General features: G+C 44.3%; 1 pseudogene; it reads right to left on the bottom strand.

Annotated features, from left to right (window-relative positions):
* Positions 1–10,256: 10,256 nt before the first annotated feature.
* LOC120660451 lies at positions 10,257–13,322 on the bottom strand (annotated as a pseudogene).
* Positions 13,323–13,650: the final 328 nt, after the last annotated feature.

Below are 13,650 nucleotides of genomic sequence, written 5' to 3'. Positions count from 1 at the left end.
GTACCTGGTGCGGCATTATAGCCAGGGGCGGACTTGACGCGGCCGCTACGAAAGCCAAATCAAACCGCCCCGTCCGGCCCAACCCAACAACTGGTTGGGCTCGCGCGGATACGAAACGGGCTCAAGACCTTGTTCCGGGCTGGGCCGTGCCGTCGATAAATATATTGGGAAAACGAACAGCCTTTCCAAGCAGGAAACTTGGAGTGTCTTTAACATTCTTGAACCGCATGTATTCAGGAGCTAAGATTGAAATAATCCTAGTGCACTCTCTATTGCATAGAACAAAACAGATATAATTTACATGATAAAAATTGAATCAAGTACTAGGAATTTGCTTTTCACCATGGTGCATGTGCACTAGGGAAAATGAACCTGGCTTCGCCCCTGAACCTGCGTATCATCCAAGCGAGAGAAATTAAATAAGTTCTTCAACTTCCGTCTCCAACGCGCCAGAAAACAGTTCCCACGAGTTCACTCTCGAGGACGGCATTTCAAATTCGTGTAGTAAGTAGTCCAAATTCAAACCGAAAGAGTTAAGTGCTCGTAGTATAAGAGAGGGGGAGTGAATTAGACGTACACTAAAAATTTTAACATATAGTTTCAACTAGTTATAAACTAGATGTGGCTAGGGTTCATTTATTGTTCACACCGAATCCAAACAAGAGTTTTGCAACGTATAGTCAATCATAACGAGATACTACTGTAATAATGTAACAGCATACAAATTGTAAGTATGAAAGCCGAAACGTAACGAATTGCAAACTCAGCACGATGATTTTCTAGTGGTAATGGTGGGCTAAAGCTACCCCTAATCCATGTTGAAGCTCCACCAACAATATGCTGCCGGTCAACAAGTCACTTCCAGACAAGTCGTCAAGAATTTGGTCTCACCACTAAGACTCAAGGCAAATGGACGAGGATCTCAACCAGTTGAGAAAATTACAATTATAAGATACCAAACAATACGCTTTGTAATTATAGAACACCAAACATGACTTCACTAAAATGACCGTTGAAATATTGACGCTTTACTATACAATGACATTTCTAAATAGGAAGTTAGAGTTGTGGAGACGCACGTTAGAGTCAAAAGGGTTCAGACTTAGTAGGATCAAGACCGAGTATATGAGGTGCGATTTTAGTGCATCTAGGCATGAGGGTGGTGACGTTAGTCTCGATGGCCAAGTGGTGTCCCATAAGGACACTTTTCATTATTTAGATTTGATGCTACAAAAGGATGGCGACATTGATGAAGATGTTAGGCATAGAATCTCAGCTGGCTGGTTGAAATGGCGTCAAGCTTCTGATGTCCTCTGTGATAGGAGAGTGCCATAAAAGCTAAAAAGTAAGTTCTATAGGACAGCGATTCGCCCGGCAATGTTATACGGTGCTGAATGTTGGCCTACAAAAAGACGACATGTCCAGCAACTGAGTGTAGCAGAGATGCGGATGTTACGGTGGTTTTGCGGGCACACAAGGAGGGATAGAGTCCGGAACGAAGCTATTCGGGAAAGGGTAGGGGTGGCACCAATTGAGGAGAAGCTTACTCAACATCGGTTGAGATGGTTTGAACATGTCCAACGGAGGCCTCCGGAGGCGCCGGTGCGTAGTGGGGTGCTAAAGCATGTTGATAAAGTAAAGAGGGATAGAGGTAGACCTAAACTGACTTGGGAGGAGTCGGTTAAGAGAGACCTTAAAGATTGGGATATCTCTGAGAAGTTAGCTTTGGATAGGAGCTCTTGGAGACTAGCTATCAACGTGCCTATGTAAGGATCGATGGACCAAGAGGGGGGGTGAATTGGGCCTTTTTCAAATTTCTAAAACAAAATAAAGCAACCTTAACCTATGCAATACTAGTAAGGCTCAATTCAACAACCGACTAACTAAACAACCTACACAAGCTATAAAGGATACAACAAGATATAAAGCTAAGCAAGGTAGAGCTAAGTTATGATCTCTAGGGTCAAGCACATGAATAAATTGCATGAAAGTAAGTGCTTGAATGTAAAGAGTAGGCAAGAGACGACTGGATTTTTTCTCGTGGTGTCGATGTGTTGGCACACACCCCTAATCCACATTGTGACACTCACTAAGAGTCTTGTCACCTCCCAAGTCACCGAGACGAGGGTGCTCACTAAGAGTCTCCGTTCACCATCACGGCGTGGTGGAGCTCAAGCCACGTACAATCTTCTTCGGGCTCCCACAATCAACTTGGCAAGCTCCGCAAGAAACACCTCAATCACCAAGATCGCATAGGTGATGCCAATCACCAAGAGTAACAAGCTAGGGCCTTCACTTGAGTAAGAACCGATCACCAAGAACGGATGCACACAAGCTTCTCCCTACTCAAATCCTTAGCCTTGCTTCTTGGATGATTGAATGATCAAATGAGTGGAATGTGAAGCTCAAGGTAGCTCTCAACAATAGAATGAGTGTATGAGTGTTGCCTGGTGTCAAGAGACTTCAAAATGACCCATTGGAGGGGTATATATAGGCAGCTCACGCGGATAGAGCCGTTGGAGAAAAGCTGCCATAATAGTACGCAACGCCGGTTAATCCGACGGCCCTCCAAAAGTCATCGTCGGAATAACCGATGAATGTAAACTGCCCATTTGAAATACTAGCCGTTACAGCTTGGGCAATTTAACCGACGTATCATCGGTTTAACCGGTGAGTGTAGTTGTCCACTGATCAACTGAAAAATCAACTCTCTGGACAACTGCACCGACGCTAACTCAAATCCTTCGTCGGTTTAACCGGTGAGTGTAAGCCTGAAAACCCCTGAAAAACCGACTCTCTGGACAACTGAACCGACGTTAATTTCAAACATCGTCGGTTAATCTGGTGAACACTGTGTCCAGACTTCAGCAACTGCGTTTAACCGACGTATAGAAAATTGATGTCGTCGGTTAAATCGGTGATAAGACTTTTTCTTGATTTTGCTTTTTCTAATCTGAGTCTTTGAATGAAATCCAAATATTCTTGAGATATGAGCTGAATAGCACTTGTTTGAGCTTCCAAGAATCTGAGTGACCAATGTGTGCATCCATTTTTTGATTGACCATGTCCATGCTCAAGTTACTTGACCTTAACCCCTCTTAATAGTGCGATCTCTATAAAACTATAAAACTTATACTAACCTAAGTGTCCTTCTCAACCTTGCGACATTTAGGACTAGAAAGATCCTTAGTCTTGTTATATATTTGAGTTGAATACTGAAATCGCCTTTTTGAATAAAGAAATTTAGAGGCCTCTTTAACATATGATCCAATGAGCGATAAGATTTCATTAAGCTGCACAAACTCATTAGTTACAATAATGATTGTCATTAATCACCGAAACATACCTCGAGGGCCTAGATGATTTCAGCCTGACCAGGACCTTTGTGTCTTTTGGGTTTCATCTCTAGCCTACCCCAACTTGCTTGGGACAAAAGGCTATGTTGTTGTTGTTGTACTATACAATGACATTTGATCCTTTTAGTCAATTTGTTAACCTTGAAATACATGTATTTTACCCTCCTATGACCTTTTTGCCCTCAGCATAAACCCTACCATCCATCGTCATTAATCCTCCTGGTCCTGGCCAGCGACGTTTCTTCTTCCTCTGGCACAGACGCCGGCGATCCTTCCTGTCCTCCCGACGCCGTCCATGGAGGGCCAATGCAGCCGCTCCCCTGGCGTCCTCGCTCGGGCCGCTGCTGGCCTGGCCTCTGGTTGGTGAATAGATCACTCCCTGCAAGCCGGAACGATGCTGATAACCTGAAGAAGGGATGGCCGGTGCTCGCCTGCAAACTTGACATCGGCTGGACAATGATGAGCTAACGGTGGACAGCCTAGGCTAGCCGTGACAAAAGTGAATCTCCAACAACCGGTAATTAATTAAAGGATCATCCGTTTGCAGATCACTCCCTGCATTGATTCCATTTTAGGTTGAGCTGTATGATTTATTTGATTAGAGTTTATATCCCACCATAGGTTAATGATGCTTCTTTTTCCGTTTTAATTCTGTTGCACTTCCTCACAGCTGTTCCACGGCACTTCCTCACAGCTGTTCCGTGATTCAAAGTGAAGCCAGTTTGTTTTTCTACCTTGGGCCATGGCAATCTCGTAGCATAGAGGTGGAGTAGCTTAACTTCTATAGTTCAGTAGTTCATTGTCGGGAAAAGTCCGGTTTATACCCTCCAACTATTGCAAAAATTTGATTTTCAACCTTCAACTACGAAACCGGACAACATAGGCCATCCAACTATCAAAACCGGGCAAATTTGGCCACTGGGGTGGTTTTGAAGATGGTTTTCTATTTTGTGAGAATTAAAAATATTCAATTTTACACTAAAAAAATTATAAGTAATTCATTTTAAGTCAAAAAATTATGAAATGGGTATCAAAAGTTTTCTAAAAATATAACCTATCTATTGTCACATGACTTGTGAGCTATTCAAATCTAATTTTTTTATGTTCATAATATTTGTCTACTTACAGTTATGCTTATTATTTTTAATAACTAAGATTTAAATGGAGCAATAATATATAGGTTACATTTTTAGAAAAAAATTGGTACTAGTTTCATATTTTTTTGATTTAAAGTGAATCAGTTTTGATTTTTTAAATCTAATTATATTTATTTAATTTTTTTAGAAAATGCAAAACTACCTTCAAAACCACCCAAGGGCGAAATTTGCCCGGTTTTGACAGTTGGATGGCCTATGTTGTCCGGTTTCGTAGTTGAAGATTGAAAATCAGACTTTTGCGATAGTTTGAGGGTGAAAATTAGACTTTTCCCTTCACTGGCTCCAAATAGCATATCTGCAGCACTAGTACTCTTGTTGGCATTAAGTTCTTGATTGAGGCTTCTAAATTGTTGCCTGCCTGCCTGCCCTGAAGTATGCTTGCATCATAAGAAACAGTAGAGCATGTGGTAGGATAGAGATTAGTGGGTAACTTGTTTTTTCTCATGTACTTCATCTGGTAGTAACATATCAAACTTTGTACTTTTTTTGTCCCCCCACAGTATCTGTTGGGGGAAAGAAATTTCCATGCCTTCTTTGCTGCACAACTTTACGCTTCCGGTGTGTGTTGGCTAAATTCAATTATAGGGGTCACTGTATGTCCATTTTTAAAATACATTGTATATCTACTTAGGCTTCATCGCCTTGACACCATCAAGATTGCCATCCAGGCATACTCTGGTTCCCTTTATCTGAGTTTAGTTTTGGACTCCTTGAATTTGATATTATCAGGCACTTCGAACTGAATTGGCCACAACCAGTTAGTTTTCTATGAAAAATGCAGTGAGCACATAGTTTTGTAATTGCTTCTAACTCAAATTTCATCTCTTTTCTGTGGTGAATTCATCACCTTTTCCTGGTTGATGCCTTGATATCAGGACACTTAACTTGGCATACTGATACTATATGACTACAAAATGCCATTACAGTCCAGTGTGGACTAGAGCACATGTCCAGAGCTTGGTTCTCTTGAAATGGGTAATGAAAGGTTGCTAACTGTTCCAGTAAATCTTTATTTTTAGGGCATCGAGGTTGTACCAAGAAATGCAAGATCGCACTCCTGCCTGCTTTCGGCGTGTTTATCGGAGATGTGAAGGTTCTAGTCAGGTTATCATTTGGGCTCAGTGGACCTAATGAAGTCGCAATAAAGCTGGCTGTCAGATCAGATGACCCTGCAATCAGTAGAACTGGTAGATAGCTTTCACCTACACAAAACTTGCATTTTACTCTACTGTACACTTCTGTCGTGGTTTGCTTTTGATGCGTGCTGAAATGCTGGTGGATTAGAACCTGTAAGGTGTGGGCTATTCCCAGGTTAATTCATATGTGCTGTTTTGACTTATGCTGTGAATGCAACCTGTAAGGTGTGGATTGGTTCTTTTGATGCGTGCTGAAATGGTGGCTTGCTTGCTGAAATGCTGGTGGATTGGAACCTGTAATGCGTGCTGAAATGGTGCCTTGCTTGAATTGGGCTGAAGAGCCATTTTGAGGTGGCAGATCTCGGCAGGAGTCTGCAACCTGCTGGTTTCATTCCGCAAAAACCTGACGGACGATCACAGGTCTAACGCAAGTTTTTTTTTTTTTGAAATATTTACGTAACGCAAGTTGGTGGGCTCCTGCAGAGCCATTAACTGGTGCTTGCAGGTGATGCAGGTGGCCCTGCGGTTGTCTGCAGATGGGCCCGCCTGCATATCTTGAAAAGGATGCAGCCGGCGCATCGCGGCCTGCATCGGACCCGCGTCGCGGCTGCAGCGGCCAGCGCCCGGCGAGGCTTCCATGGGCGGTGTCGGGAGGACAGGAACAAGGATCGGCGGCGTCTGTGCCAGAGGAAGAAGAAAGGTCGCTCACCAGGAGGATTAATGACGATGGATGATAGGGTTTAGGCTGAGGGCAAAAGGATCACATGGGCCAAAATACATGTATTTTAGGATATTAGATTGATTAAAAGACCCAATGTCATGTATAACAAAGTACCAATATTTTAAGAGTCATTTTAACGAAGTTAATGTTTGAAGTCCTATAATTGCGAAGCGCATTGCTTGATATCCTATAATAACCAATAGCCATGCAAATATTAATTGTGTACATTTTCAATCTAACCATTCTAACAACCAACTAGCAGGCAAGTTATTAATTATATGAACATGCTATATTTCTAACTTTATATGGCAAAAGCATTTAGCCTTCAGTTGGCTAAATTAAGCCATGCTCTTATTAGGTCATCAATGCGGTAGTGGTAGATAGGTGAGGTGGCACTTCTCGGCTGTGGCCATGTGGTGACTGGTCCACTTGGTGGTGGCTAATACTACGGGATACCAGTAGTTTGCCGTGTGTCAGAGACAAACGGAAAAGACCCAAATACACATGGCAAACTCTTTGCCGTGTGTTGCACACGGCAAACAAACATCGACAAAGGTTGCTTTTGCCGTGAGCCATGCATTTCTCAGGAACACGGCAAAGAGTTTACCTTGTGTTAATGACACTCGGCAAATAACATTTGGGGGAAACAAAAAAATCATCAGCCCCACCAGTCGGTCGGCCACTGCCACCCCCATCGGCCAGCCGCTGCTGCCGCCACTAGCCTGCCGCCGTGGCCCGCCTCCAGCTCGCTGCCGCTGCCCACACCATCCCGCTGCCAGAGCTCCACATCGCAGCAGCCTCGCTGAATGAGAGAGAGAGAGAACCTAGGGCCGCCGCCGCTGCCACCAACCCGCCACCGTGGCACGCCTCCAGCCCGTTGCCGCTACTCGCCCCGTCGCCGGACCTCGCACCCGCACTGCCAGATCTCGCCCGGCCGCACCGCCGGATCCCGTCCGCATCGCTGGATTCCGTGCTCGCTGTTACGTTGATACCATCACCTGATGCGGCCGCGCTACTTGCCCCGCCGCCGCTCCTCACCAGCTGAGGGGGGAGCATAGGGCTGGAGGTGAGTGGGGAAGGAGAGGCTGCTCGTGGGAGGAGAGGAAGGAGAAGGCGCCGACTGCTAGGGAGAGAGGGTTGAGTGCCGCGAGAGGAAATTGGAGGGGAGGGGCGCAGGGAGATGAGAGGAGGGTCTGGAGGGCGGCGGTGGGGGCGGAGAGGGAGAAAGAAGAGGGACCGACCGTCTTATATTGATTGGGGAGTTTGCCGAGTGCTCTGATCTAGCACTCCACAAAGCCACGTATTTGCCGAGTGCAAAATGGAGACACTCGGCAAACTTATTTTTTTCTCCTTCTTTTTCATAATGTGTTCTAAATTTATCCGGAAGCATTTTGAAAATACCTTCTCAAATTCACTCAACAATATATAGTTTATTTTTGTACTCATATTATTTCATTATTTTATATAGTTATAGCTCAAATTCAATTTATACCAATTAAAATTGTATAATTACACTTAATACACTAAAATTACCAAACGATTCTAAAAAATTACCAAAATTTCACATGAAACAATCTATGTTCTCTATTGCCTATACAAAAAGTTTTGTAGTCAAATTCCAATTCGACCATCACTTTGACTCCAAATATTATCGAATCCTTCTCAATGGTACGATTCTTCCTATGAGATGCTTCAGTTTGTAAACATCGTACATGACAAACTGCGCGAAACCTTCTTAATTTTTTATCACAATATCCACGTATGATACCATCACATCATGACAAATCTCAGGATTTTTAGACTTCGTTTGCCTTTTACAATTTAAAAATCATTCTGCCACAAGTTCGTGGTCATGTTTTCTAAATAACATGTTGGAAATTCCTGTTCATTTCCAGGGTAAAGCCTCAAACTGAGATGATTAACATGTATTTGAATCACTTGCCGTTAAAATTTGATTTGATTTAAGAAATTGCTTGAAATACTTAATTAAATAAATATAGCAAACAATAAAAAATTATACCAAATTTTATCATGGAGTACCACATGTTATATGTGGAGAGTAGAAAAAAGTTTGAAGGGTAGTAAAAGAACACTCGACAAACTTTTCTTGTTTGCCGAGTGCCAAGAAGAAAACACTCGTCAAACAACCTATTTGCCGAATGCAAAAGATACACTCGACAAACAAGCAATTTTGCCACGTGTAATTACTTTGCCGAGTACTTTTTACGAAGCACTCGGCAAAGAGCGTAAGATTACACTCGGCAAACTAATTAACACTCGGCAAACTCAGGTTTTCAGTATGGCTACAAAGGCCCCCTATGCTTAGACGAGGGGTTGAGTTTGGGACAGCTCTATTTTGTTTTATTGTCATTGGTACATGAGGATCGGTGCTCCGACGACTCGCATTTGTGGCCAGTTCATCACGGCTGCGGCAATTTACAGAAGATGGCTCCTTGGAGATGGCATCCCCTTCATAGTGTCGGCAATAACGTCTGGATGTGTTTGTTGGCCTTGTGAAGTGGCAGTGGCATCGGCATTTGCCCTTCTAAAACAGCTATGATTTGGTGACCTGCGATGGCCTGCGACAATAATGCAAACAATGAAACATAATCATGTATAAAATTAAGTAGGGCCTAATAACATGTACGTCGTCCAACATGGCTTGACATTGTCATTGTTGTCCTTCCTTTAAACGCTAACGTTTTGTGACCATGTTGCTGCTCTCCTTCAAGTACTCCTTGTCAGTGAGAATAATACAATTAAAAAAAATTAATGGATGATTCCTAAGAGAAAATGCGAGTTTGAGAGTGAAGGAAAATATTGGCCCACTAGAAGAGACAATTCATTTGTATTATTTATCTTTAGCATTGTCTAATGACATGGCATGGAGCATGCATGCTCTGATAATCCTTGGATCATGTGTGAATTTGAAGCATGAAGAGGGTGCGGGTGTTGCCATTACCAATCCAAGACCACCCCTGTCACCTCTCATCAGTATAAGCCCACACATCAATCCCACAATATTTCTTAGTATGACTGTGTAACATATTAACTAAAAATATATCAGAAATAAGCGCATAATCCAGTATGATCATAAACTACTGTAGTCTGAAATGTGATCATATAGATCAGCATAACCGAATCACAAGACATAAATTAAAACAAGTGCCTTTTCTACAAATCTATGATGCATGAAAGAGGTCCAACTTTCTAAGAGAGGAACAAGCTGAAAATGAAAAACGAGGCAAAATAAGCAGACAAATCATGCCCAGACATAACTTTTAATTTGAGATCTGCCATAACTCGCGTATTTAGAAAGACAGAAGTTGAAAACAACTGGCAGAAGAAAATTAACCATGTTCTTTTCTCTGCAATGCTCTCCTTGAAAAACAAGTAAAACTCTTATAGGACTAACAAATAAGACTTATTATATCAACTGATTCAATTGATGATTGACTCTTGGGGGTAAATCATCTCTTATGGTGACTTTCCTTTGTTGCTTCATTCCCGCTTGGCATCCAGCTTCTTCTTTCGCCTCAGCTGAAGAGAAACGTTGGAAATTAATATGTCAAATCAAAAGAACGGGAAAATATTATTACGAGAGGTATCTTGCTAGTTATGAGCTGCAGGTAACCTAAACCAAATTAATGGTTACACATTTGTAGAAAAATTAACTGTTCTAGCGAGCGAGAACATGAGAATGATCTATACCTAGCTAGCAGTTACTATACATATATAAAAGTATGATCATCACCAAGATCAATACTATATATAAAAGAATTTAAGGAAACAGAATAAACAATTTGCTTCAACAGATAGCATGTCGTTGGTATTATGTGCACAGCAGTAGAACACACTGCAAAAAAAAAGGCGAATAAGAGCTTTATTATTTCACCTCGTTGGTGTGTCCGCACTTCTTCTTGCGGCAGTTCTCGGCCCTGCTGGAGTTGCGGGCGTAGCACTTGCGGCAGATCATCTTGTGCTGGCGGTTCCTTGAGCGCGAGCTGGAGGAGGTTGAGGTCCATCTTGGGGTAGCTGCCGCCCTTGCCGCCGCCGCCGCAGAGGCGGAGCACCAGGTGCAGCGTCGACTCCTTCTGGATGTTGTAGTCGGCCAGCGTGCGCTCGTCCTCCAGCTGCTTCCCGGCGAAGATCAGGCGCTGCTGGTCAGGCGGGATCCCTGCAATTCGCATGCAATTATAATCTGATTGCTTGGATCGATGTGTGTATACAATCAAAAGGTAGTAGCTAGCAAGATAGAAATTAATTAAAGCACATACATAATACCTTCCTTGTCCTGGATCTTGGCCTTGACGTTGGCGACGCTGTCGCTGCTCTCGACCTCCAGCGTCACCGTCTTCCTGGTGAGGGTCTTCACGAAGATCTGCATCTTTGCCAAACGTCGCCTCGAGCTCGGTCACTTGCCTGCCGACGAGGAGGATGATTAGGGTTTTTTGGACTACGGGTGGCGAGACGTTTTGGGTGGTTGTATATCTAGGGCGCGGCCTGCAGGGACTTACGCGCCCGCTACGAAACCTTGTCCGCATGCAGGAAGGGACGATGCTAGCGAGATCGTGGCGGCCAAGTTTCCGGGAGACCGGGACTTTCTTTGCAGCTATGCTATACTAGAAAGGATGGCGCACTACGCTGTGCCCGTCTAAACTGATTTTAACTAAGCAATATAGTATGTGATAATAACATATGAGTAAATAAGTTTTTGAATCAATTATATTGGAGACAGTCGTCTTCTTTTTTTGATAATAAGAGATAGCCTTCTTTTGACAGACTATAGGAGTGCTAAGACAACTGTATTCACTAACATATATCTGTGGCAAACACCATATAAATAAATTTGTAGGAAAAACTCCTTGTTAGGATCCACGACTGCTAATGTGAACTTCAATATGTAAAGAAAAACAATTGGAAACCACAACACGGCTAAGAATGCATGGAAAAGAAAAAAATGTAATGAAAATTCGAAAAATGGTGCATATGTATGCAAACAATACAATGATAATTTGTTGAGAAATGTAAACATACATGTGAAATCAATCTATGAGTATAGCTAAAAAGGATCAGCTTAGAAACGGCTTTGTGAACCCATAATAATCTCGTTTTAGTGTCCATTATGCAGCCTGTAAGTAGGCACCATTTCCTATCTGGCCTTCTGCATATCTGAAGAAAAGAGGAGCCCAGTGCAGTTAAACAATAAAAGACATATGCTTGCTAATTAGACATGATACTACTGGTACTGACCTAGAGGGTTTTAGAAGATAATTGTCCCATTAGGGAAGATGTGTGTGTGTGTGGCGGCGCCGCCGAGACGCTCAAGGGCCTGGGCATCGACGCCGCGGCCGTCGCGCTCTTCGCCTTCCTCTACTCGAGAGAGAGAGAGACTCGCGTGCCATATGAGCCCACAGTATTTGGGCTTTGATGTACTTAACAATTACATGCAGCAGCCAGCAGAGCAATAAAATCATACAGTCATGTAATCCACAAAAGAGGGAACAACATGGAAGTTAAGTTAAGCAAATATTAAAAATAATAATCAAAGAAACATGGGTGCCTTGTCTTAAATTCTTAGACAAAGAGAATGAAACAGTTGAGACTGGGAAAGCAAATGGAACTGAAGGAGTTGTTTCGTTCATGTGGACCAAATTAGAATTCTGAAGAAGAAAATCAAAGGCACCAACACACGCATCAGTCAGAATAGGCAGTCCATATTCTCACTGAATAGAAACTAAGTAGGCACAGCGTATAATGGTTAAATGAGGTAAATTAATTCGAATAAAGCGCATATGAAAATTCAGATGGAAAACCATGATAGAACATCAGAATGATTTCGACTTTGGAGAGATAGGGAACTGATGTTTGAGTGTCAAGGTTCATCATAACAGGCAATCTTTGTTCCCATAAGTTGAAAAGGAATATAAACCTTAAACACTATAAAAGAGTTAAATATGACCCTACTTTGGGGTAAAAATTCAGGAGTAGTAAGAAAAATCTATATTCCCTCAATCAGCCTCCTATAAAAAGAAAAAAAACTTGGCTCATAAGGCTCTAGTATACCAAGCTCAGAGTTATATCATACCAAGGTTCGAAGGAATCAACTAAATTTAATTTGGGCGATTTGATTCATGAAACGATTCGGTCAGTGTCCTCTTGGTTGTGTCATCCTTGTCAACGCGGCCTGACCAGCGCTTGCCTCGGCATCTCCTCAAGGCCACCAGCAATATCGTGTCAGTTGTTCTGACTGGAATTCTACATGACAGGATGCTATCTACGGCTCGTGCAGGAAACGAACATGAATCCTTGGAGAAGAACGGAGAAGAACATTCAGGATTAAAGGGAAAAACAATCAGGGCATTGGTTTGCTTAATTGGACAAAGGTGGGATAGAGATGGGAGGCTACCTGAAAGCAAGGCATTCCTGCAGTTTTCCTCTCCTTCAGTGGAAACCGCGAGCAGCAAAAACGGGGCCAAATGGCCTCGTCAGGCCGGCCGCGAAGGCTCGACGCTGTATCCTCCCACTCCCGCACTGTACACACAGGCAGTCCCCGCACACAGCGGCCATGGACGGCCTGCGCACTGCGCATGGAGGAGGACGCCGCCGCAGAACCTTCAGGCCGACGTGCTCTGCTGCATGGAAACGGCACCTCCGCGCCGCCGGCTAGATCCACCGCCAGGATCTGCCAGGGCGCGCGGAAGCTAGCAGCGACCGGGATGGAGCGGAAGGGGGAAGGGGGCGGGGACTTCGGTGGACGCCGCCGCCGGAGGGCGAAGCGGTCCAGACCCGCCACCGGACGCCGCCGGTTGGATCCCCCGTGCCGCGGCGGGGCGGAGCGAACGGCGGGGATCGGAGCGGCGGCGGCGGGGGTTGAGAGGTGCGGAGCCCGGGAGGGGGCGGCGGCCGAGGGCAGCGACCATCAGCGGGGCAGGAGGGTGAGGGGAAGAGGGCGGCGACTGGCGGCGGGAGCGGAGGGCCGCGAGGCACGCTAGGGTTAGGGGAAGGGGGAGGCCGGGGGAGGGTGCGCGAGGAGTGGGGGATGCTGGGTGGGTGGCGTGTGGGGGGTGGGGGGGGGGGGGGGGGGGGGGGGGGGGGGGGGGGGGTTGTTTGAAAAAAAACGTGGACGGCGGGTTCGAATAAGAAAAAATCGAAGGGTCTATTTGCAAAAAAAACCAAGGAGCGATGTGGATCCACCGCCCGCGACAGATAGGACGGTCCGCGTCGGAGCTTCCTCTCTAGGGTGTATAGTATATACAGTATAAGTATATATGAGGTTG

The sequence above is a fragment of the Panicum virgatum genome, chromosome 2N, assembly GCF_016808335.1.
Source record: "Panicum virgatum strain AP13 chromosome 2N, P.virgatum_v5, whole genome shotgun sequence".
Lineage (NCBI taxonomy): Eukaryota > Viridiplantae > Streptophyta > Magnoliopsida > Poales > Poaceae > Panicum > Panicum virgatum.
This window is presented reverse-complemented; position numbering and strand designations above follow the sequence as displayed.